Source organism: Salmo trutta, unplaced genomic scaffold (assembly GCF_901001165.1).
Source record: "Salmo trutta unplaced genomic scaffold, fSalTru1.1, whole genome shotgun sequence".
Classification (NCBI taxonomy): domain Eukaryota; kingdom Metazoa; phylum Chordata; class Actinopteri; order Salmoniformes; family Salmonidae; genus Salmo; species Salmo trutta.
In genome coordinates, this window is record NW_021822209.1 from 12501 (window position 1) to 17500 (window position 5000).

Here is a 5000-nt window from a genome sequence, read left to right on the forward strand (position 1 = left end):
GTTTGTATTTTATCCAACTACCTGTGCTATAAAGTGATGGCTACAGTGTTTGTAATTTCTTCTACTTTTTCAGTGACACAAAGTTCAAGCTGCTTATCTAATTGGTGAAAATGCAATGTCTGTTTATCAGACTCACTTTGACTATATATGTTGTACCAAGAGGTTGTTTATCGTTTACGGCCATACCAGCCTGGGTACGCCCTTCCGGTGAGTAAAACAGGTGCAGGTAATTACGCTGTAAGTGAGTGTTTGCTCGAGAGATATTTGTTTGATATTATTAGTTTATTGACGGACAATATCTGATTTTGAATTCAAATAAGTTTAAGTTTAGTGAGTTTTTTCCCCCCCTTGCAGTTCTGCTGCTTGGGGGTGAGTTTTTGAGACTTTTCTGATTTCTTAATGACGGACAACATGGCAACGAATAATGGAACGGATAAAGACAAAGGCAATGCGCAAAGTACAAAATTTGGAGCTGAAGGTGGCTTAAAATACGGCAAGGAACGAACGGTGGCGGTGGAATTGATGGGAGAAGACAAGATAACGACGATGGAATTACTAAGATCAATTAAAGATGTGTGCGGAGAGTTGGTGGGGTGCAGAATTAAAGGAGAAAGGAAATATGAAGTCACGATGCGGGATGCAAAAGGAAAAGAGCGTTTAATGGATGGGTTCAAGATCAAGAATACGAAGGTAATGGCAAGAGACGTGATGGCAAACGAACTCATAGTCTCGTTCATGAATTTGCCAGTCTATATCGAGGACGGCGCTATACTAGACAAATTGCGGAGCTGGGGTGTAGCGGCCGTGTCTGAAATCAGAAGGAGAGTTTGGCCGGGGACGGAAATCGTAGATGGGACGAGATACTGTAAGGTAAAGTTCACCGACACCGTGCAGTCTTTGCCGTATTCCACTAAGTTTGAGACACTGGAGGGTGGTGAATATTTCAGGGTGATACATGACAAGCAGGTTAGGGTGTGCCGCTTGTGTATTCAACCTGGACATATTTTAAAGGACTGCCCTGACTTTAGATGTTTTAAGTGCGGAAACCAGGGACACTATGCGAGGGAATGTGCTGGAGCGAGAGATAGGGCAGTTTGCGCAGGATGTCGGAAGAGAACTGACGAGTGCAACTGTGGAGAGGTTGCAAATGAGGAGGAGAGCCAGGACCTCTTTATGGAAGCTGATGAAGCACCGCGAGGAGAAGAAGAGGATGGGAAAGAGAATGTGGAGGAAGGTGGAGAGATGGAGAAGATGGAGCAGAAGACGGACGAAACAGGGAGCAGCATGGGTTCAGAGATGAGAAGAGGGAGTTTCCAGGAGGAGGGAGAGATCGAGCTGGGTGGAGGCACTGGGGACGCACAGATTTTGGGGGAAAGCTCAGCCCTTGCGAGTACCTCGGGGGGTGAAGATATGGAGGGAAGTTTGATTTTGACGACAGTACCAGAGACGGAGAGAGATACGGGGAGCACAACGGATGTGGGAGGAAATAAGTTGAGTTGGTTGGACGATATGGACTTGGAGGAGATATCTGATACGGACGATGGGGAAAAGGTAGAAAGACTAAGGGAAATATACAGGAAGAGGAAAGCGACGGGGGGAGAGAAGAAGGATGGAGGAGGAAAGAAACAGGACAAAAGGTAGAGGACAATGAAGGTATACTTTTTCATTTTATTATTTTTTGAAATGGTAAATTTTGTGTCCTTGAATGTAAATGGGTTAAGGACAATGGATAAATTTCAAAATATAGTGCAAATGGAAAATGTGGATATCTTATGTCTACAAGAGACGCATTGGGACAATGATTGTGTATTGAAAGTAAAACAAATATGGAGGGATTTTATTTTTGTTAATAATGGTAGAGGGAATTCTAGTGGGGTTGCTATTTTAGTGAGAAAGGATGTGGTGGACAAAGTGGTACATGTACATGATGATAATAATGGGAGGATTTTAGTTTTAGATTTTGAGTATATGGATATGAAGTTTAGAATTATAAATGTTTATGCGCCAAATAACGAAATAGAGCGCAAGGTTTTATTTATTGAAGTGGGACGATGGAGTGTGGGAAATTGTATTGTGGTGGGGGATTTTAATGTGAAATTGGACAGATTGGATATGACAAGGGGAGCAGCTTTTAGAAATGATGTATCAAGGGGTGTTTTAAAGAAGATGATGTTTGAGAAAAAACTTATTGACATATGGAGAGATGACAATCCCGATAAACGAGAATTTTCGAGAAGGCAGGTGGTATTAGGGGAATTAAAACAAACTAGAATAGATTTGATTTTAGTTAAAGAAAGTTGTAGGGATTTTATGAAAGATGTTAAGTATGTTTTTACAACTTTTAGTGACCATGCATGTTTAAGTTTCTCGGTGGGTTTAGACAAGGAAAGAATAGGAGGTGGTACGTGGTGTATGAATGCGAGTTATTTGGGGGATGAGGATTATTGTAAACAACTTAAATCGTTAATAACATGTGAAATGGAGGATAAGCAAAAAGGAAAGGATAAGTGTTTATGGTGGGACAAGGTTAAGGAAAAAATAAAAGTGTTTAGTATAAGATATGCAAGGAAAAAGAGAGGCAGGATGAAAAGAAAAGAAAATGAGTTGAGAGCTAAATTGGATGAAGAAATGGGCAAGTGTGACAGTGAACCTAATTATAATATAGAAAAGTTTTTAGAGTTGAAAGCAAAATTGAGTAAATATGACATGGATAAGTGTAAGGGGGCTATTATAAGAAGCAGAGCAAAGTATTTTCTGGAGGGGGAGAAATGCACTTCTTTTTTTCTTGGATTAGAGAAGAGTTTTCAAAGAAGAACATATCTTAGACAGATTGAAAATGTAAAGGGTGAAGTAGTAGATGATTATGTAGAGATTTTAGAGACAGTGCAGAATTTTTATAAGGACTTATTTAAGAAAGGGGAGGTGGATGAGGGGTGTGTACAGGAGATTTTAGGTAGTGTAGAGGTGAAAATTAATATAGAGGATAAGTTGATGTGTGATGGGAAGATTACAGTAAATGAAGTTACGGATGCGATAAAGGGTTTACAGGTGAATAAGAGCCCTGGAGTAGATGGTATCATTGCAGAGTTTTATAAAATTTATGAAAGTCTTTTAGCACCTATTTTATTGGAGGTTTATCACTATATGGAGGAGAAGGATTGTGTATCAGAATCAATGGTGACAGGAATGATAACTATTTTATATAAAAACAAAGGGAGTAAGGTGAAATTGGAGAATTATAGGCCTATTAGTTTATTAAATGTGGATTACAAGATTTTAGCCAAAATCTTAGCGAATAGGATGAAGAGAGTTTTACATGATATTATTGCACCAACACAGAATTATAGTGTTCCTGGGAGAGATATAGCTGACACAATTAATACAATTAGAGACGTGATACACAAAATGAATGGGGATAAGATAGGGGGTATTGTTTTAAGCATAGATTTAAATAAGGCTTTTGATAGGGTAGAACATGATTTTATGTTTAGGGCCTTGGAAAGATTTGGTTTTGGTAATAAAATAATAAGGTGGATTAAATTATTATATAGAAATGCAAAAAGTAGGGTGAAATGTAATGGGGTTTTAACTGATTCTTTTACCCTGGAGAGATCTGTGAGACAGGGATGTCCTTTATCTGCTTTACTTTATGTTTTATCAGCTGAACCTTTAGCGGCTTTTCTTAAGAAGGATAATTTTATCAATTGTGTACAGACTCCACAGAAGGGTTCAAGTTTGATTCACCAATATGCAGATGACACAACTATAACAGTTAGAGATGAGGATAGTGTAAAAAGGGTAATAGAAGGTTTTAAAGTATATGGAAGAGCATCAGGAGCAAAAGTTAATATGGAAAAGTCTGTTGTAATGTATATTGGGAAAGTAAATGAAGGGAATTTTCCTTTTAAAGAGGTCAAAGATTATTTTAAGGTGTTAGGAGTTTTTATAGGCTTAAAAGGAAAGGAAGCTAGGGATTTGACATGGAGTGGGGTGATAAATAAAGTCAGGAAGGTTGTAAATATGTGGAAGGGGAGGTTTTTAAAATTAAAGGGGAAGGTTATTGTTATAAATTCTTTACTGATGTCAATTTTTGTACACGTCATGAATGTCTTAGATGTGCCAGAATGGGTTTTAACTGAAATGAATAAGATTTTAGTAGAATTTTTATGGGATGGGAAGGGGGTGAAAATCGCTTTTAAAACATTGATTGCAGGTTATGAGGAGGGGGGTTTGAAGTTAGTGGATCTAAAGGTGAGGAAAATAGCGATAAGAGTGAAAATGGTTCGGAAGTATTTATATGGAGAATTAGATTACGGGTGGAAAAAGTTTTTTACAGAGTATTTGCAGGAGGTTGGGAGGATCGGGGATAATGGTTTATTAATGTGTGTAAAACAAGAAATGTTGGGAAAAATACCTTTGTTTTATAAGGAAGTTTTTGAGGCTTGGGGACAGTTTTTACCACACATTTCCTATGAATGTAACATTTTGGAAAATATTTTAAACCAGCCAATCTTTTTGAATCCAAAGATCAAGTATAATAATGCAATGTTGTATTGTAAATATTTTATGAGAGCTGGGATGAGACAGATTGGTGATATTCTATATGAGGTCATTCCGGGGTTTCTACCGGTACACGCTATTTATGACAATGTTATTGAGGTAGATGATGAAATAAGCAAAACTACAGTAGAAAATATATATAAGAGAATTTTGGGGTGTATTCCGGAGGAGTGGGTGGTTTTAATAAATACAGAGGTGGTTAAGAGAGCCAGGGGTTTACCGGATATATTTTATGAAAATAATGGAGTGAAACATGAATTGTCAGGCTTGAAAGTTAAAACAGTCTATAGTAAATGTATTTTAAAAGAGATAAAAGTTCCTGCTTCAGAGAAAGTGTGGTCGGAGGTTTTTGTAGATTTGGATGTGAAATCAATATGGAAGAATGTTAATGTAAAATGGAATTCCATAGAATGTGAAGATAATGATTTTAAAATAAAACA